The following is a 23480-nucleotide window of genomic DNA, read 5'->3' on the forward strand; positions in this document are numbered from 1 at the left end:
TATCTACTGATGAATTCTGAAAACCCTCCCGCCTAAGAGACTGTTCAAAAATTTCAAACCAGCATCTAGCGGCTTGCTTTAGCCCATATAATGCTTTATTTAATTTACACACATAACCATTTTTGCAAGACACCCCTTCTGGAACTTTCATATATATTTCTTCCTGTAGTACCCCATTAAGAAATGCAGTTTTTACGTCCATGTGATGTACAAGTAAATTATATTGATTAGCAAAAGCAATAATAAATCTAAAACTAGCTATTCTTGCAACAGGTGCAAAAGTCTCATTATAGTCTATGAGATATTCCTGGCTAAATCCCCTAGCAACGAGTCTAGCTTTATAGCGTAAAGGCTCTCCGAATTCATCATTTTTTATATTAAAAATCCATTTGCAATCTATAATATTTTTGTTATCTGGCCGTGGTACTAAAGTCCATGTTATATTTAAAAATAGAGAATTTAATTCTTCTTTAATTGCACCTTCCCAATGAGCTCTATCGTCTCGTGTTTTAATCTCTTGAAACGAATTTGGTATTTTACACAAAATTGAACTAGCACACATAAGGTTATCATCGATTTCTTTATAAGAAATAGGGGGACGACTTTTAAGCCTATCACTCCTACGTGGTTCAATACAACTTGTTGTGTCCTCATTATTTACGACCACTGAAATATCATCAGAATGTGCATTTGGTTGTTCAAATTCGACGATGTCATGGTTAGTTTTGCGAATTTTCTGAGGAACTTCATAATCATCAGATTTACAGGTATCTGATTTATATCTGTCAGTATTTTGAGACTTCATTGACTTTGAAATGTTGTCAATGTTAACATTATCATGAGAATTTACTATATTCTCTTCAGGTCGCAACGCAGGCCTGGATTGAAGAAAATTTGTCTCATCTACTATGACATCTCTGACAGTAATAAATTTTTCGCATTCAGGATTCCAAACTTTATAACCGTTTGGTTCGTATCCCACAAGAATACCTTTCCATGACTTAACATCGAATTTTGTCTTATGTAACTTATCATGCACATAAACTGTTGAACCAAAAACTTTTAAATATTTTATTTGTGGTTTTTTGTTATGCCACATTTCAAATGGTGTTTTGGATAATTTTAAAGCATTTGTCGGGGTTAAATTAATCAAATACACAGCAGTTAAAACAGCTTCACCCCAAAATAATTTTGAAAGATTTGCACCATTTATCATACAACGAGCTTTCTCAGTTATAGTTCTTACCATTCGCTCCGAAACACCATTTAATTGTGGCATTCTTGGAATAGTTAAATGATAAGTTATTCCTTTTTCAACACAATATTTTTTCATTTCAGTAGATAAATATTCTCCACCGTTATCGCAATATAAATAAACTAGTTTTAAATTAAACTTCGCTTCGCTTTTTGACACAAAATCTTTGAAAACAGAGAACACATCTGATTTATGTGTTAATAGATACACAACACAGTAGTGAGTATATTGGTCAACAAACAAAACAAAATAGTTTTTGTTATTTATTGTTGAAGGAGTGATAGGACCACAAACGTCGGTGTGGACAATATATAACGGTCGTTCAATATAACTTTTGTCCTTGCTGTGATTAAATGGTAGCCTACTCTGTTTCCCATAAATACAATATTCGCATAAATTATCATTTGTTATCACTTTGTCAATTAAATTAATGTCAAAAATCATTTTATTATTTTTTAATTGCAAAAACTTATTTTTACTTATGTGCCCTAGGCGCTGATGCCATAAATCGTAATTATTACATGTAACATTACATGCCTGGGAAACAGGGCAGCTCACATTTAAATATACTTCAAAATCTAAAGTAATTAAATTATTAACTGACTTACCTCTCATAATTGTTTTACCTTGCTTACATATGCGGGTACCTCTGTGATCAAATATGACAGTAGCTCCAGCCTGTTGCAACTTCGAAACAGATAGCAAGTTGTAGGGCGCCTCGGGGCAGAAAAGAACGTCTTCTAGCGTTCCTCGAACACCCATATTGCTGCTGACATGTAGTGTTCCTTTTTTCTTAGCTAAAATATATTCACCGCTTTTAGCAACTGAAATTTTTATAGGAATAGGCAAATCAATCAAATAACTAAACAAATCTTCCCTGTTTATAATATGGTCAGATGCTCCTGAGTCCAATAAAAATGTTATTTGGCTTGCGGTTGCACCCGAATTGTAGTCACCAGCCATGAAAGCAAAACCAGACGCGTCAGCTGATGATGTGGATGGCTGATTAATATCAACTTCAACTGTCTGCACTGTTCTCGGCCTATCCGTAGTTTTTTTATGATTTATTCGCTTAAAATAATAACAGTCATTTTTCACATGTCCTTTCCGGCCACAATGAAAACATTTTATAAAATTTGACTTCCTTTTTGCTTTATGATCCCTTTGAAAATAGTTATTGGGTGTATGATTTTCAAATTTTCTTTTTCTAAACTGACCCTTATTTTCAGTAAAAACTTGCAGTACTTTAACACTTGTGTCATTATATTCGTTCTTTAATTTGACCTCATGGTCAAGGAGTCTTGTTTTAACAAATGCTTAAGTCAAATTATCTTCCGATAAAGTTTCAATGCCAGTTATAACACCGTCATATGTTGCGGGTAGGGTTAAAAGTAAGTGGGCGACTTTGTCGGTTTCTTCGAGTTTAGCGCCAGCCGCGAGTAATTCCGTGATTAAATCATCAAACAGAGAAAAATGTTTTATCAAACTAACATCACTTTGTAATTTCAAGACCAACAACTTTTTCCTTAAGGCTAATTGGGTAGCAATACTTTTACGTTCATATAAGGCGTCCAAACTATGTATAATATCTTTCGCCGTAATGTCTTCTTTTGCAAATCCAAGGTATGAATCGGATAAATATTCAACGATTATACTTTTTGCGATTCGGTTACTTTTTTCCCATGAGCTATCTCTGATAATTGGGTCACTCTCAATCACTTTCAACACATTTATTTCACTCAATAAGGCTCGTATTCTAAATTTCCAAACGCTGTATTTCTCGACGTCAAACGGTTTTATATTACGTTTTAATTTTAAATCCATTTTTATAATCACACTGGCGACGGTATTATTTAATTTCAGAATATATTTCACAATTATATTTTTGCGCACACTGGGCCCATAACCTGTTGTAATTCTTGTTAGGGCACGAAAATTATACACACAGTATCCGTAATAAAGAAATATATTCACTGTTTAACTTGGAAGTGATATGTCTGCTTCCTACCACGATACAAATTGGAATGAATCAGAAATGACCTGGAGCAGAGTGAGGTAAAGACAATTTGGCGCCTCGACAAGATGGCGGCTCGATCGCTCATTCAAATGACAGGAAATAGTCAATACAATTATTAATTTTTGCAATCTTACTCAAATAAATCAACAAAAACATCCCACTGCCGGTTCGTTGGGTCATCAAGCAAATCAAATACCATCATCCGCATCAATAGAAAAGAGGAGAGCAACGTTTTCAAGGATCCAGACTAGTCCAAATATATCGGCGTCCTTTCAACCTAGAACAAGGCGACGGACGTCAATCTTCAATGGAGAGAGGTAAACTCCAGTAAGCCCTCTCCCAACTTTTTCAAGAATCCAGACGGATCAATATATATCGGCGTCCTTTCAAGAACAAGGCGACGGACGTCAAGCGCAACATAGAGAGTCGGTACAGTAAGTCCTTTCCAATTGTTTGAGCGCATAAAATTTGATAAAGATTAGATTTATCTTACTTCAGCATAATAACTGCAATCCCTTTCGAATAGGGGCGCGTTATACAGTACTTTTAAACAACATTTATTGTTGACTGGGGCATCTTATTGGATACAATAAATCATTATGGATAAATTATACCAAGACCAACTAAGAGTATGGGGGGATATTCAGAAATTAACAAATAACTACAAAAAGGACGGAGCAGATAGAAAAAGAAATCCCGACTACTTTCAAAGTCGACTGTTTCATTTGGAGGAATTATGGAACAACTTTCAATGCAACCATGACCGTATGCTTATAGAATATAGCCAGGATCATAAGTACTTTCAGGAAATGGAATATGAACAAATCCAGGGATCATACCACTCAATAAAGGAAACATTGAGTCAGGCCTACCAGGACATTTTACTAAGAATGGAAAAGCCTAAGGCCAGCACTAGCGTTAACGAGTTCGAGGAGCAAGGAACGTTTGAAAGACAAGAATCGGCCCAGCAACAACAAGGGTTTGGTATCAATACTATCAAGCAGGAGGGGTATTCCCAAAGGATTAAGGATCTGCTCTGCAAGCAGGAGGCATTTTTTAGGTCCTCCGATCACCGTTCAATTGAATGTGATATAGATTCCATTACCGAAAAATGGGAACTCGTGGTAGAATTAGAGGAAATGAGGTCGCGTTGGGACGCGATTTATAATAATCACATAGAAATAGACGCCGAGCTCGCGGGAACTTTCCCCGAATATCAAGAAAAATATTACGAACAGAGAGCCATATATAGGCGCAAAAGGAAGGAGATAAATATCAAATTACACTCTATCACTCCAAATGAGAAATTAACTCCCCGTATAGAAATACCTATATTTAACGGCAGTTTTGAAAAATGGGTATCATTCCGGGACTTATTTGAACAAGTTATCCACAAAAATTCAACCCTCTCAAATCAAAAACTCTTTAAAATCAAAATTAAGAGAGGAACCAGAGAGGCTTATAAATCAATTGCAAGTTAGCAACGAGAATTATGACGCATGTTGGAAAATTATCACAAACAGATATGACAACAAAAAACATATTTTAACATCGTATCCAAATAGTTTTATGCAGCTTCCAAAGATTGAAAAGGACAACCTGGGGCAAATTAAAAGACTTCACGATGTCACTTTGGAATGCTTGAATGGGCTCAAAAATTTGGGGATTTGTGTAGAGCATTGGGATACCATTATAGTTCATATTCTGTCTCAAAAACTAGATTACGACACCTATCAAGCATATATTGCATCACTAAAGCATCCAAAAGAGTTACCGGTGCTTAAAGATTTAATTGATTTCCTGGAAAAAACATTTACTGCCTTGGAAACAACAAGCAACAAACCTCAGCAGAGTCTTGTTACAAAACATCAATATCGGTCTAATAATAAGCCGATCAACAATAAATTCGTGTCATCGCAAGTGAGTAATCGAGGCCATGACAATATAGTTAAAAACACGTACTGTAAAATATGCAAAACAGCTAATCATGTCACGTTTAATTGTAAATATTTTATAGCTATGAATCATAGAGAAAGGCTTGATACAGTTTTAGCATTACAGATATGTACTAATTGTTTATGTGACCACTATGTCAAGGATTGTGTTTCACAAATCAGATGCAGAGTTTGTTATCAGAAGCATAACACAAGGTTACATAATGCATTAAATAGTTCGAATTCACCTAATCGCCCGTCTACAAACAGGCTTCAATATCAAAATAGTAATTATACGATTCATTCATTCATTCATGCATTCAAAAAGGGTACATACGGCATCTAAGGATTTTTCAGAAGTCCTCTTAGCTACCGCAAAAATTAAAGTGTTAGGGGTTAATGGAAAGCCTTACCTCATGCGCGCACTTATTGACCAGGGGTCTCAAATATCAATAATTAGCGAAAAGGCAGCACAGTTGTTGAAACTAAAGAGGGAAGGCTGTAATGGTGTTATCTCAGGAGTGGGGGAAACACACAACGAATCAAGGGTCAGGTTACATTGACCTGTACTTCTATCCACACTAGCTATACATTAAAAACAAGAGTATTTATCATGAATAATTTAGTACACAAATTGCCAAATAACTTCTTTAATATGCCGTCATGGCCGTATATCAAAGACATCGAATTGGCAGATCCTGAATTTAACAGAAGCAGTCAAGTAGACATATTATTTGGGGCCGATGTCTACGCCCAAATTATGATGAGTGGAATATTAAGAGGGGAAAATCTTTCACAACCAATAGCACAACAGACACGATTTGGATGGATCTTATGTGGAAAACTTAAGTCATATCAATGCAACATAATACTAAATAACACTGAAGATTTACAGAAATTTTGGGAAATAGAAGACATTGTAGAGTCCCCATCCGTCGTGTCCTCTGAAGACCAATATTGTCTTGAGTTGTATAAGAAAACAACACTGCGCCAAGCAAATGGAAAATACAAGGTTCGACTTCCGCTAAAAAATAATTTTAAGGAAAGTTTAGGTCTGTCCAAACCAATGGCGGTAGCACAATTTCACAGCCTGGAACGGAAATTAGCGAAACAGCCAAAAACTGCAAGGCAATATAAGGATTTTATAAATGAGTATAAAGACTTAGGGCACATGTCTTTCATAGAAAACAAGGGTCCGGAGATTGGGTATTACTTACCTCATCATTGTGTTACCCGGGAACATTCGGAAACTACAAAGCTGCGTGTTGTATTCAATGGATCAGCAAAGACAACAACGGGACTTAGTTTAAACGACGTAATGTATACAGGTCCCAACCTACAACAAGACTTACAATCCCTTATATTAAAGTGGAGAAGATTCCGTTGTGTTTACACCGCAGACGTGGAGAAAATGTTTAGAAATATTGACATTTTTGAGTGCGATCGGAAAATGCAAAGAATTATTTGGCGAAATTCACAGCTAGCTATGGATGAAAGACCTCGGTTTCCACGGGCAGCGGAAATCACAGAGCAGGCATTTTATACAGATGACTTAATATATGGGGCCCATTCTATAGAAGAAGGATGCAGCATGGTAACGGAGTTACAGGATTTGTTGCAGTCAGGGGGTTTTACTTTAAGAAAATGGGCTTCCAATGAACCAAGAATACTGAAAGAGATTTCGGAAAAAAATAACCGAGATCAAAACCAGCAAATATTTACGTTTAAAGGAGATCTTATTTCAAAAACATTAGGGGTATACTGGAACCCGAAAGAAGACTGCTTTATGTTTCAATCGTCATTTGATTTCTCGAATAAGACGACCAAAAGAGCACTTTTATCAGATATATCGAAGCTGTTTGACCCACTGGGTTGGTTAGCTCCTGCAATTACAGGTATGAAAATAATTTTTCAAGAAGTATGGAAGCAAAACATTAAGTGGGATGATCAAATCCCTACTTCTATTTTGAAAAAATGGAAGCAATTTAAAGAAGAAATAGAACTAAATATTTCTAAAATAAGGATCCCGAGGTGGTTGCAAACTAGTCTGGACAGCACATTAGAGCTACATGGATTTTGTGATGCATCAAATAAAGCATATGCCGCAGTTATTTACTGTCTAATAAACAACAAGGTTTCATTGGTGGCAGCCAAAACAAAATTGGTACCCGTTAAAGGAAAAATCTCAGGTGAAGGTGAGGTGAATTATGTGGAGCGGTTTTATTAACAAAGCTGTTTAATAAGGTTAAAGCATGTTTAGGGTATAATAAAATTAAATGTTACGGTTGGACGGATTCCATGGTAACCTTGAGGTGGATACAGGGACAGCCTGAGAAATGGAAACCATTTGTAAGCAACAGAGTCAAGCAAATTGTTCAAGATATGCCGTCAAACACGTGGCGCTATGTTAAATCAGAGGAAAACCCCGCAGACTGCGCCAGTCGTGGTATTTCCGTCAAACAACTTGAAATACACTCTTTATGGTGGATTGGTCCATCATGGCTTCCTTTATATAGGAATGACAAGGAAACTCAGTTATATTTTACGAAGGAAGAAGAAAAAAATCAATATTTAGTTAATATAGTACAAGGTACAGATAACACAGTAAAGGGAATAATACAAAACTGCAGTAGTTTCTCACGGGCAATCAGGATAGTTGCTTGGATATTACGGCTTTTACCAAAAAATAAGGATAAAAGGGAACGATACCTTACATTAGCTGAAGTCAAGGAAGCGAAACGGAAGATAATTCGCAACGTACAAGAAGACGACTTCTTCTATGAGATAGAAAACTTGAGAAGAAAGGAGAGCATTCATAAAAGTACACTAATTGCATTGAATCCATATCTTGGACAGGATGGCCTTCTTCGTGTGGGGGGAAGGTTGCGAAATGCCTTCATTAGTAAAGACATGCAACATCCCATTATAATTTCACATACCGGTAGGCTGACTGACTTAATAATAGACCAAGCGCATAAGCTTACCTTTCATGGCGGCCCTCGCCTAACATTATCACTTATCAGACAGAAGTACTGGATTGTGGGCGGTAATAGAGCAGTAAAGAGGCAATTGAGATTATGTGTAACATGTGTTAAAAACAACCCTCGGATGCAATATCAAATAATGGGCGACTTGCCCGAAGCTCGGTGTAATCCGGCGCGACCCTTTAAGCATACTGGAGTTGACTTTACGGGGTATATCCTAATAAAAGGTAGCAAAGGACGAGGGATCAAGTGCACAAAAGGTTACATAGCCGTATTTATATGCATGGCTACAAAGGCAGTGCATTTAGAAGTAGTATCTGATTTAACCACTTCGGCCTTTCTAGCAGCATTGAAAAGAATGGCGGCCCGAAGAGGGACTCCGGAACATATTTATAGTGATAATGGCACAAATTTTATTGGTGCCAATCGTGTACTTGACTCCGGGTATGACGAATTAAAACGAGTATTCGCAGAAGAACAATTTGCCACCACAATTACGGATATGGAAATAAACTGGCATTTCAATGCACCTGCATGGCCCTCTGCTGGCGGATTATGGGAAGCAGCTGTTAAAAGCTTAAAGGCTCAAAGAAGGTAATCGGGGATCAAAAATTCACATATGAAGAACTTTCGACACTCGTAGCGCAGTTAGAAACCTGTTTAAATACTAGGCCTCTATGTCCAATTTCAGAAGATCCGGAGGATATTAATTTTCTAACACCAGCTCATTTCTTAACTGGGGGCCCTACACTTTCATTATTGCCCACCGAGAATGACCTAAGAACGAGATGGTACTTAGTGGAGAAAACTTTCCAAGACATATGGAAGAGGTGGCAATCGGAATACTTGCCTACATTGACATCTCGAAGTAAATGGCAAAAACCACGAGAAAACTTAAAATTACAAGACTTGGTCGCCATTCACGACGCGAATATTCCTCCCGGAAAATGGGCTATGGGCAGAGTTGTAGAATTACATCCAGGCACTGATAATATCGTCAGAGTAGTTTCGCTAAAGACAAAGAACGGAGTAATCAAACGGCCAATTGTCAAATTAAGTCCCTTGCCTTGCTTGAAAGGGTCTCGGTAACGTTTTAGCGATAATGCTTTCGTTTATATTCTTTTTAACATACTGTTACGAGCTAGGGGATCGGATAGAAAATGCCGTAGATTTCTTCAAGGGTTTATTTCTTGGTAAATCAATTAGGAATTTATGGGCACAAATTAATTGCAGAGATGCACTAATTACACACACAAAAACACAGTCACTAATTACTTCACTTATGCACACTTCACACAGTACTTTATCACTTATATTCACTTTATTCGCACTTTATCGCTTCGGTGTTCCTCTCGTGTTATCGCATTCCAAACTAAAGGCGACTAGTCGCGTTTCGGCTCGCTTATATATCCCTGGGAATAGTTCTAAACAACATTCGAGAACTTTCTAGGCGGGCTTGCTACTGAGTAGCGATTGCACAATTCTAAAACGTCCGCACTCTTTATCTCTTTCGCACGTTGCTCCGTCCTTGTCGTACGGCGTTCTAGAGTGCTCGTCTAGTTTCGAGAAAGTTCTGATCTTCTCTCTCTCTCTCTCGTATCATTTCGTCCTTGTCTCACACCTAGAAAGTTCGGTCTAGAATATTCCTTCATCAAAGGGGTATAACTAGGCCTGAAAACGCCTGAAAACGGGTCTCCTGAAAACTGCACTACTCTACTACACATGTTCTGAAACCGACTGAAAAAAGGTTTCAGCTCCCTGAAAACTAGGGTAACATTATGGAAATTACAATTTTCTAATATGTGATTGACCCTCTCCTGAAACGGTCAGAAATCATATTACAGCCTGCTGAAAAGTTCTCTAACTAGTGGAAAAATCTATAAACATTGCAGTCGACCCGTCTTCGTAACAATACGTATCAGCTACGCATCCGGAAAATTACAATATAAGTAATTTCAACAATAATAAGGGGTTATACTTAGACAAAATAAGTAATATGCAATTAATTCAGGAAAAATGGAGAATCGTTGTCTACTATGACATGAAACCCTATTGGGAAGGTGAAAAGGCATTCAAACAATGTTATAAAACTTTACAAGGCATGTGTTCTGCCCTCGATGAAAAAACACATTGCGAAATTACTATGAATCAATTACGTCATAGCTTCGAGGAACTCAAATACTACGATCAGGTGTTGCTTACGCAGCACCCGGGCACGCGCTCGAAGCGGCGTCGGCGCGGCCTTATCAACGGTATCGGATACGCGGCACACTCCTTATTCGGAGTATTGGACGAATCATTCGCTGAACAATATCAAAAGGATATCTCTTTAGTTAAAGAGAATGAGCAGCATTTGGCAAACCTGTGGAAAAATCAGACATCAGTTCTGGAAGCGGAGTAGAATCTCATGAAGCGGTCAGAGGAAGAAAATTATAATTTACGAAAATTAATAAATCGACACGCAAATGAAGTTAAGAAGGCAATTACTACTCAAGTCACTGAAATCAATAGACTAGAGCGCATTACTCAGTTTACTCTTGACAGCATTTCAGCAACAAACGTACTTGCTAATTTAAGGAATTTGCAGGAGTATCTGATTGACACCATCACCGATATTTACCATGGTCGATTTAATTTTCACCTTATTTCGTCGGAACAATTACGCAGGGAATTAAATATAATATCCAATCATATTTCAACAGATCTTTCTTTGCCAATTAATAATAGTCAAAAACAATTTGGCAATATATATAAATTTTAAAGAGTTAAGGCAAGGATGCTTTATGAGCAATTAATATTGGAAATCTCGGTTCCGCTTGTCAGCCGAGATGGTTTTGAAATCTATAATGTGATTTCTGTTCCTTATAAGAGTGACGCACTTACGATGGTCAAAATTGTCCCGTCGTTGTTCAGATCTCGTCGCAATAAACAAAGAAAAAAATTCATACATACAGATGTCAGAAAATGAATTGCTATCAAGTTGTGATTATTATTCCGATATTTATTATTGTAACCTACCTAAACTGTTTTATAATATGAAACCAGAAGATAGCTTATCTAAGACAGGAATAAAAAAGCAATGTCAGTTTGAGAAAATGCCATGCGATAACGAGTGGATTGACCTGAATAAAAAGAATACATATTTATACTTTTGTTGTGATCGGTGTCCATTACATATTATGTGTGGCGATCAAATTTCTGCAGAACAATTAAATACGACTGGATTAATAAGCATAGGTCATGGTTGCATGTTACGCAACAAGAAAGGTGTCATTTATGCTCATAACGAGTATCAGAATGTGCTCAAGACTGGACCAATGGTTTATTCGCCTTATATGGATTCAATTAATAATATGATAAATGTGTCCTTATCCTCGGATGTTATTGAAAATTCAAAAAACAACTACACAATTAATAGTCTTGATAAAATAGGCACGGTTCTGGAAGATATGCGAAAGGAGGCTCCCATAATTAGTAGTGTGACATTTCACGACGTACATCAGTATATTGCCTTATACTCTATTTTGGGCATCTTCGTCGTGGTAGGAGCGATTCTATTGTTGTGGAGGTTTCGTCGAGCAGGTACGGTAGCACCTGTCTAGCAGATACCATCTGGCCAAGCAACAATTCCAATACAGAAAACAATTGATGGGCAGCAGGAGACGTCGATAGCGGCATTGGCAGCAGCAGTGGCAGCCAGTCTCGCAATGGGCTCTACAGAACCCACCCGGGACCGGACTCCGATAGGTCTTAGTGTTAGTGATAGTGCCGTGGATTGGTGTAGGAAGTGTTAGCATAAGTTTAGAGACTTTAAGTACCTCCTAGAGACTATTAAGCACGTAATGGAGTATGTACGAGCCAAAGCTGTACATTTTGCTCACTCAGGCTATCTTAGAATTATAAGCGTGATGATCCCTATGTACGTGCCAAGGTTCGTACATTCTTGCTCGTTTACAAGCTTGACAAATTCCTATGTTTGTACGTGCCATGGATGTACATTTCGATCACTTATAAGCGTGACGATTTCCCAAATCATCGGAGTTACACCCCGAGAGCATAGCCAGACGTAGGCACTCTCTTTGACTGTTAAATTGTATTCATTCGGTATATAGCAATTAGCACGTCATTATTTCGCTCATATTCTATTGTAACACGCGAGTGGTAAATATAGAGTAAATCAATAAATCTCTATTATTTGAAGCATCCCGTTGACCCAGGAACCGTACAAATATATTGTCCAGTGTTTTACCCTGCACACCAGATGGTATGGTCAGGACTTTCACTTCACCTCTTGTTATAGGATATTTAGCCGTAGTAGTGGCAAGAACCTTTTGATGAGCTATTAGTATTGATGGATTAATTTTTGCTCTGCGTATTATTAAAGTTGCATCTGTTATACAGACTTTGTACTTATTATCTGCATTCTGTGACATGAGGTTAAATGTTTCTCTCGATCTAACTAATTTTATAGATAATTCGACCCCGTTAATGAGGAATTTATCTTGATTGAATATATCCCCATGTAAATGCCCAATCATTTCAACATCCTTACCATCCTTTGAAAGTTGTTGTCTTTTGTAAAAGCCCTTGTTTGCCTCATTAGTTTCATTCATTTTACCAGCTGTATCCTCGTACCAGAAACCACATGTCAAATGTGATTGTTTGGCGGATGATGAATAATTTAATAGAGTTTCTATGAAAGCACGATATGCATAAGTATTATTTGGGGGTGACACAAGTTTTTGGTTTAGGTAAACATCCAATTGGTTAAATAAAGAATGTAACCATTTATTGACTGGTGCCACTACATTAGCTGCATTAACTGCAGAACCGTCTTGATTTTTAATTTGAGCCTTGAGATGGAGTAGTGTATGTGAAAGGTCTATGTAATCATCTCCTGTACCAGGTACTTGGAATTCGATGGGTCCATCATCACTTAATGAAGAAATTGGTTTGTAATGTATCCAGTGTCCATATTCGATACTTGTTTGTGTGGAAGGAAGAGCAAACAGATCCAATTCAGATTTAACGCACTCACATGAATGATTATGAATAAATGACATTATGATTAGTTTGAAAATATATCCTTGGAAATATTAATATCTTTGTTCCTTGTTTTCTTTGAAGCGCCTTTCACTTTGAGGGGTGAAACTCGAATGAGCTCATTACAATATTTTCGTCTCTTATTAACACCCGATCCAGTCATAAGTTTATCAATTTTGGTATCAACTTTGCGTTTAAGGTTAGAACTAGCCTCTTTCAATCGATTTTTAATGGATTCTTTAATAGGACGACTAGCTACAACATCTGACAAAAGCCCAATACCGCTGTTAAGTGCTTCTTTTCCAATCACCTTAGCACCACTAGTGAGTAAAGGTAGCACACTTCGAAATAACCCCCCAAGAAAACTTCCGATACCATGACCACGTTGATGTAAGGCTCCTTTGTAGATTACATTTATACCAGACCCAGCTTGTTGCGAATAATAATGTTCATAAGGACATATAAAAGTTTCTTGAGGTGTATACATTTTAAAAAAGGAAATGTAGATTATATTTTTTTAAAATGAAGTTTCACCATTTACCATTTCAATACGGTACATCGTGTTACCGTATTGAAATGGTACCGCATTTCCCGTGGTTGTTCTTATATCTATCTCAATAACATCAAATTCTCTTCTCATTACCGGTAAATAATGTGGTGGTGAAAATATATGCATTTTATTTGAACCATATATGTATTTAGCAGGATCTAAGGGTATAATTCTCAATAGGGGTGTCATGACATCACCAACAATTTGTGGTTCTATAATATCGCAATACACAAATAATTGTGATGGTAACCCTAAATGTAGATTAGCAGGGCGTTTACCGATATTATGATTTACTAAATTGGTATCTGGCTCAAATCCAAGTTGAAAGCTCAAATTAGGTGATAGAGATAGTGAAATTATTGATGGATCCTTTACTGCAACAGAGACAAACTTTGACACGGTGTCCTGGCGAAAACTAACTTTCTCTTTCGAATTTAAAGCAATAAGAATATTTTGTATATTATCATAGTTGGTGGCTGGTATATGGTTCTTATACATTAGTGTGGTCTCTTCGTTATTGAGAGTAGTTTACTTATGTATATGATATTTTCATGATCTTGCACGGAGAACATAGTAGAGGGATATTGAAACTCAACTATACCTACCATCCATTCCCCTTCTAATGTAATGGCTTTAGGGAGTTTTGTAGAAAAATTTGATGTCATATTTCCCGGGAAATATTGTGTGGAACTATTGCTGAGTAAAGTTAAATAGAAACTTTCCTTCATTTTAGATTTTTAATATTCGACAGTAAGACCCAAGAATTAAATTTGTTAGGATATCCTTTCCATTTCACTAATACTTCCTTTCTAATACCGCTTTTACGTGATCTGATGATTTTATCAATTTTATATTCGGAAGTGGGGGAAAAAGTTATTTTTTGTAGTTCTTTCTCATAAAAAGTTCCTGTTATTGATTCATTTTCTAAATCGTTTAAAGTGTATACAACCCACGGGGAACGATCTATAATCGAAGTAATGATAAAAATTTCATTACTCCAATTACTTTCATAACCTTTTTGAAAAACATGTTTGTATTTTGTAATTCTTACATAGTCACCAACGTTAAACTTAGGTACTTTGTTTAAACTTGAAATATAAGTCTTTTCATCATAATATAAATTCCGCCAAACTTCCATAATGTTTTCCATTTTAACATCACATGGTCTCATCTTGATACTAGAGTGTGATTATAAGAACTAACCAAATCTTGTAAAATATCTGTATAGCGATAAGTATTCTTATGTGTAAAATAACGCCACATTTTCATTTTCAATGTTCTCTGAAATCGTTCTACTATACTTGCCTTTATATCTGGATTATTTGTAGTATAATAATTTATATTTTTACGTTTTAAATAAGTTTGGACATCCATAGATACAAATTCCGTACCCTTATCTGATTGAATATGTCTAGGAACAGTTTTAGCTTCATCAAAGATGCTAGTAAAACACGTTTTTATTGTGCATGAATCCTTCTTTTTCATGGCTCTAACATAAGCATACTTACTAAAGGCGTCAATAACACACAAAATATATTTATATCCATCATTATATTGTATGTAAGTTCTTAAATCACTTAAATCAGCTTGCCACAATTCATTAATATTTGATAAAATATATTTATTACGCGGGAATTTTTTTATAACCGGTTTATGTAATGTATATGTTTCTTGAGACTGCAACCATTTCGAAACATCACTTTTTGAGATTTTTCCATTCATTGCCTTTGTTAACTTATTGACACTGCTGTAACCGGCTGGATGTGATATATCATAATAGATGCGATGTAACTCTAATACGGGGTCCATTTCTCCCAATCACTTTTGTTTCTCAATTTGTTGATGTGTTTAGATTGTGTTGGAGTTGAAGAAACCTCAGTTGGTGATTCTTGAATCAATGTTTTATCTTTACTATTAAGGTCAGATATATATTTGATTCTTTTCAGATTACCAATGTATGTTAGCGGTGTATTTATATCATTTAAAAACTTGGCGAATATTTCCCAACCGATTGGATCGGATCTCTTCGAGGGTCGTAAGATGTCATTCACTAAATCTATAATATTACTCCCTGGTATCTCTTGTCCACTAATGAAAACTGTTCCAATTTTATTCCATTGCAATTGATCTGTTTTATTTACAGATTAGATTATATTTATAATTGTATCCATTAATAATTCACCCCTCCTCATATAAGTTTTCTTTTGGTTGTAACCCATATGCGATGTCTTCACCCGTTGGGGGTTGTTTAACATTTAGCATTTTTTCATTTTCACTAGTAGTTATATTATTGATGTTACGGTTTTCGTTAGTATTATCATTTATTACCTTTTCAGTTATTGTTATTTCTTGAGATTGACGTTCTTCCATGGAGTAATGTAAGTATCTTTGTAAAATTTGTAGATAAAGCGCCCATTTTTCGCGATCATCCAATTTACTTGATATAATTTTTTCCATTTCTAAATCCAATCTACTTTGCGGTGTTGCTTTATTTTCATTGTGATGTTTCAGTTTATCAATAAAGTCTTGCTCAACAAGAAGCATTTTTTTTGTGTTCATTGTGATTTATTAAATTAAATTTTTGTATTCTCTTTTAAAGGTACTTTTCCTTGTAAAACATTGTGAATACATTTACATAGACAGTTAATTTCTTGATTATTACAAGACTTCAATAATATCCTACGATGTTTGGGTTTTAATTTATGTAAAGCTGATAACAATTCCTTATGCGTTGTTATTCGTTGATACATGGCTCATTACTGACTTAGAGTGGCTGTTTACAAAGATACTTATACCTTTTCATAGGAACATATATTGTACAAAAATTACAAGATTCAAATATTTTAGATTTTATGCGGCGAGCATCATCAGTGTTTTGTTTCAAATCAATCATTAAATAACCATGAGCTTCTTTAGTAGCATCGGTATATGAATCTTCAATAAACTTGGTATCTTCCGGTGCAACTTGTCTAGCTAGAAATCATATTTGTGTTTTGTCACGGGGATTTTTAAAATAAATAATATAACTTGAATTAAGTAAAATGTCGCGCTGTCCTCTTCCTTGATGAAATAAGTTTTGGGTTATGTAAAAAACACTCAAATTTCTATGGTGACTACCTTTTGTAAATATATCAACAACTCGACCATCAGATTCCCTCATTAAGTCATCTATTATAATCAAATGTGGATTTTTACCATCAAACATATGCAATTCCGGTAGTCCTTGGTGGTAATTTACTCCGGGTATATTATATAGCGGCTGCATTTCATCATAACACCATGTTATTTCTAAAAAAATCTCATTACATATACTACTTTTATGCTTAATGAAATTTACAACAAAGTTAGATTTTCCACACCCACTAGGTCCTGCTACGATGGCAGCAAAGGGATGAATAAAATGAATCATTATTTTTTGACTTCTGTCTTCTTCAGGGAAAGGAATAAAACTAAGTTGATATTTTAAAAACAATTTATTTATATGAAATATACAAAAAATGTAAGTGTTATATCACAATATTAATGTACACGTTTATACATTATACATGTACAAAATTTATTTTACATAAAAATTTACAATTTGTTATATTTACAATAATGATTAACTTAATTACATACTATTGATTTGGTAATGACCTATAGGTAACGTATCGATTTTGTTTCGTAAAATGTACCGCTTAGTGTCATTAAAAGATAAACACACCTTATTTATTTCCTGTGTAAAAATTGTATGTTTTAATGATCTAAACCGATACATTTTACAATGCTGTACGTTTTTATTAAACAAACACGACTTATAATTATCCAACGTTAATTTTTTAGTGACACATTTGTTAACACCCTTCGCCTTAGTAATAATTTTATCATCTACCTGTAATGCATACATTTTTGATCGCAAACCCTAAATTCTGTAAAGATTTTACCACAATTTTCATCTTTAAAATAACCTAATTTTTTCTTATTTACTTGAGGAAAATTAAAAACATTGTTTGGATCATAATCTGATGTATCGAAATGTGTACAAATGTCTGGCTTTATATCATTATAAAAGTTACTAGTAAATATTTGATAAATGAGACTGTCAGTATCTGTATACAGTAGTTTCAGATTTGAAGTAAATTTCTCTTTCATGTAATTATAGTGGAAATCATACATCAGCGTTTTAGATATATCTAATATACAAAATCCGAGATAAATAGGTTTATTATAAATTAATTTCATTTTGTTTAATTGAATTGCAACAAGACTATCAGAAAATATTGAAACACTGTGAAAATGTGGTTGAGCAATTAGATCCCCAGCTCCCAATACTCTGCCCCTATTTTCCCAGTGGGTTAACAGTTTAACGTTAACTCGTTTCTCAATATTTTCCATAGTCTTACCAAAAACAGCGTTGTTCATGAGTTTATAGAAATCTTTCTCAAAATCGGAATTAGCTCGAGTTCTTAATTGTGTATTAAGGTCTATATATTTCTTTAACCATGGACTCTGCTTAAATTTTAATATTCTATAAACTTTTAATAATTTTAAACCCATTTTCAAACATTGAATTAAATTTCGATAGTGAATAATATATTTGGATTTATTTTTTAAGTTTGGAATCAATCTAATTTCCTTAGCGTCCCCAACTGGTATATTTTCTGGACAAAGAGGTAAATCTGAATGTTTATCATGTAAATCCACCGGATACTCCAGATCTACTTCTAAGATAAAACCTATATCCGATGAACAACTAACATTAAAATCTGTATCAACACTAACCCACTCAAAACCACCTGTAGGTAGATATTGTGACATTGCCCAAAGATATAGATTATTGGCATCGAAATACATTAAGAATGACTCTTTATCTTTCGCATTATAGTCAGACATGTAAACATTATTTGCTTTTGCATAACGAGTGCTACATTGCGAAACACCACCACGAATTCCTGATTTAATAAAAGCAATCATATCTATATCAGAAAGTAATTCAATTTCTGTTTTAGTATGTTTTAACAGAGCATCCCAACTTAATCCAGGTGCTGTATAGTAATGAGCCGGGTCTAAATCGTACGTTTTATTGCAAACACACCTAAAATTTTCAAAAATATCTGCTAACAATAAAACATCAGTTTTTAAATAAAGATTTGAATAATCCAACATATTTTTACAATTGAAATGATTCCAAACATCTTTGGCATGGTTGTAATCTTCATTAGAAATAATGGAATCTGTAAGAGTACTGTAAAAGTGTGGAAGATCTGGAAGTTGATTGTAGTTTAAAGTATCAAAATCTTTAATGAATTCATATGGAAATACACCTTTTTTAGTCAGCCGTTTAAAGTCTTCTGAATTGGGAAAGCATTTTGATAATTCATTAAAATTATTCTTTATTAAATTTTTTGCTAAAGTATCTAAGCTGCTGTAAAAATTTTAGGGAATCCACAAAACGTAAAGTTACATTACTGTTATTGATTTTAAGAACCTTTGAAAATGATATGTATTTTTCTTTATTTTGTGGGAGAACTTCTACCTGACCTTCATCAAAGTTTAAGGCATGTACGATAAAATGTGCATCATAATGACTTAAATTGTGCAAGAAGACTGGTATAGTGTAAGGTACTCTAAATGTTTCTGAACAAATTTTATGTATGACCCCAACAAATTCCCCAGTAAACCAATCGTAGTAAATCATTGAATTCCCACACAAAATTTTATCACAAATATAACAATGATTAGATTTGCTAAGTATATATTGCTGTATTGGTGATATTTTATTAGCAACTTTTTTTTGGAAACCAATTTTTTTAACAATTGTTGTCAAATTATCTTTCAGTGTTTCCATAAATTTTAAAGCACAGTTTTCACCAGTATATGTTACATATTTAGACAATTTATCATCGTATGAGCATTTAATGTAGTATCCAAAACTATACACATTATGTTTTTGTACATTTATTGTATGTGATTTTGAAGGATCGTTTGAACATGATGCTAAGGGACTTAAAAAAGCCTCAAAATCTGCATATATAACAAAAGGTAACATCAATTTACGTTGAAATTTATCAAAACTTAATTTACATTCAGAAACAATATCACCCCACCAATTTCTTTTATTTTTATCTAAGCTTGGTATTTGTGTACAAATATGTCTGCAATCATTTATTTGATGGTTATTTAAACGTTCAGATGTTGAAAAATATTGTAAACAAAAGTCACATAGATATATAGCTTCCTTGGATTTCGAAACTTGACTACTTATTAATCGTGACATATTTTTTATATAACAATAGTGACCGATTTTACCCTGTGTCAAATATAGTAAATTTATATGAGTCTGCATTTTATGCTTTGTAAAATACAATGGCCCAACAATACAATGTTTTTTTCTTTGTTCATTATATTCTAACCCAAAAACATTAATGCTTATATTATTAAGACTTTCAATTTTGTGTATATCGTTTAATTTAACTGGAAATTTACCGAACTTTATTTTATGACTGAATTTGGTGTATGATGATACTCTATCCGAATTCTTATGAATTGGAAATAAAGCAGATAACAGTGCCCACTTAAAACATGCGTCATCAGTGTTTTTAACATTGATCACAGCTTTTTTTATTTTTATATCATGTGGTAACTCAATAAAGGATTTTCCTCTTAAAGGGTTAAATTGATTTAAGTTCATATCCAAATGTAAAAATTTTTTCAGACTCCACCCACTATCCTTTCGCTCGAATGAATTTATATAGCTTAATAGAGATTTTGTGAGAGTTGTATAAAATATATTTAAATCATCACCAATACAAACAATAAAATTCATTGATTGGAAATCAAAAGTGTTGTTAATGTTTTTTGTCTCCTGAACAAAGTCACCATATAAAATGAAATTTATTTTTAAAATTGTATGATCTTCTATAGATTTATTTATTATTGTAAATATTGTATCTTTGACTGATGCAAGAAATAACTCTGGTGTCTCAAACTGTAAATGATTCTGATTTTCTGAAGTTACTCTATAAGTTATTATTCTATTACCGAACGCAGTCTCAATTATCTTAACATTGGGTTTTATTGAATGTTGTATTTTATTTACATTATTTTTATGTGCATTGCTCCTTAGATGATTAGCGAAATATATTTTGGAAACATTTCTATTACAAATACAGCAAAATTTCATGTTAAAATTATTACCTTCATTCGATGTTGATTGCTCTTGTGAAGACCGTGAAAGATGCATGTTCGATCCAGAATTTATTCTTTTGATGTCAGCAGAGTTAATATCAACAGCTGCTTTCCTTTTGGTTCCACGACCCATTTGATCAACCCTATCGAATACAAATTTTATTATATTTAACTGTTAGAAATGCGAATAGAGAAATCAAATATATATATATATATATATAATATGATTATTAAATATACTCACAGTTTCCCATCGAATTCATCACATAGCACCATCATTCTTTGATCATAGAATGGGTGATTTAAATCATTTCTTTCTATTTCATCACAAACGTTGAAAAGTTCATTTGTATCAATGGATAAGCTTTCAAATTCATGATCCATTTCATCAAAAAAAAACACTAACACAGTCTTGCGACGCTGTATATATGTATTCGTTTCACAACTGTTTTTTGTCTCACACTTTTAACCTTAATGCGCAAAGGTCTTCAACAAAAAGCACAATGATTGACTTTGTACAATGTAACAGTAATTATACTAGTGGAAAACTGAAACATTACTTAATTATATAAACATATGGTATTAAAATCTGAAGCATGAAGAAACTAAATGAAACTAATTTTTAAAACTGTAACGTTTTACACTATCTTCCTCGGATATCCCCTTTGTTATGTTGTATACAATATCCTTTATCTGAACATCAATGTTGGAATCGTTTTTCATGTAATATTTAACACGAATATCTGCATTTTTCCAATGTTGTGCCACTGGGATTTCTTTCAACTTTTTTAAACTATATAATTCCATTTTCACAAGTATGTCAGCGTCCATTAAAACATCTTTATCAGTCGATATATATGATATGCTTCCCTCCTTCGCTGCACGGCCAACACTTGAAGAAAGTTTAGTTTTTTTCTTCTTCCGGTCAGGTTCTTGAAGAAAAAAGTCATCTAAACGATTGGTCTTCTTATTTTTATTTTCTGTTATGTTTAAAACCTCTTCTTCATCATCAGATAAATTATAATAATTATATGGTCTGAAACATTTTTCCACATCTTTCAGGTTGTATGAAGACTGAAATATAACATAAACAAATCAAAATGCATTTCAAAAAATAAATAGGAATTATTAAAGAATTTACTGAAACCAAATTTAAAAAATATAAATAACTTACCTCCATTGTTGTTTATTATTTCAAACTTTCAACCACTTCACTTTTGTCGAACTTAGAGCACAATACTAAATCTACAAGTATCGGGTTATATAGACTGGTAATGGATATCATTATCTAGTAACGATATTCAACTCGACTGCATGTTTGAACAAGTATCCATACCTATCAGTAAAATGTGGATAATAAATACAAAGGGCACTCTAAATACCCTTTGCAATCTTAATAGTCATTGCATTTTTAAAATATTTTTGAAAGAGATAAGAACAGAAATGTGTGTATCTAGTAGTTTAGCAACCACATATACGTATAATTATTATAATATTAAGAACAATAAAATATATTTACGAATATGAAAATATAAACGAATAACCTTATCAGGTTTTTATTAACCTTCATTAATTTTGAAGTATATTTTAGGACAGGTTCCTAAGAGATGTATTATAGGTTTTGTGAATAATACAGCATTCAACGGTAGTTATGGTAAAAATCCTTTCAACTTTGAAAATTTTGGTATTTGCTCATTTAGCCTATATATAGATGGTCAACAGATACCTTCAAAAGCGTTACAACCATCATTTCCAAACGATGTATTTACTAGCGCATACCACACCCTGTACTCAGGCACCGGTATACATTTTCTTAACGAAGGTAATGGAATATCGAGGGAGCAATATTCAAATGGGTACTGTTTACTAGCTTTTGATTTAACACCTGACTTGTCGGCTAACTCTAATGTGCATTGGAATCTTGTACGCCATGGTAGTGTAAGAATGGAAGTAAGATTCGAGAGCGCATTGACTGAAACAATTAACTGTGTAGTTTACGCAGAGTTTTCAAATATTATAGAAATAGATAAGAACAGAAATGTATGTGTGGATTATAGTAGTTAAGCAATCACTTATGTAATTATTATGATATTAAGAATAATAAAATATAATGTAATCGAATATGACATGCTTTTTATTTACCTTCATTATTTTTTTTACAAAGAGACTCATTACTTATGTTGAGATCATATTATGTGTGTTTAAATACATTGGTACAAATATGAATTGATAGTAATAAATGTAGTCAGTAAAAGAGTGAAAGAGTAGGGGAGTAAACGCATATTAAAGTATGAACACACTAGAAGTGCAAATGAGTCTTCGTAGAATACATCCCAGCCTCCAGAGCAACGTATATCCTTCAAATCGATTGCCGATGTATGCTCAGGTGCCAGCACTTATCATATGCAATCTTGACCCTGATTCACAGCCGGGGTCTCATTGGGTGGCTGCATGTGGAGATACAATAGCCTTACGGTTCAGGATTACCTATCGGCGGTGTGCGGAGAGTACTGTTTGGTATACATATATA

The sequence above is a fragment of the Pieris brassicae genome, chromosome W (genome assembly GCF_905147105.1).
Source record: "Pieris brassicae chromosome W, ilPieBrab1.1, whole genome shotgun sequence".
Classification (NCBI taxonomy): Eukaryota; Metazoa; Arthropoda; class Insecta; order Lepidoptera; family Pieridae; genus Pieris; species Pieris brassicae.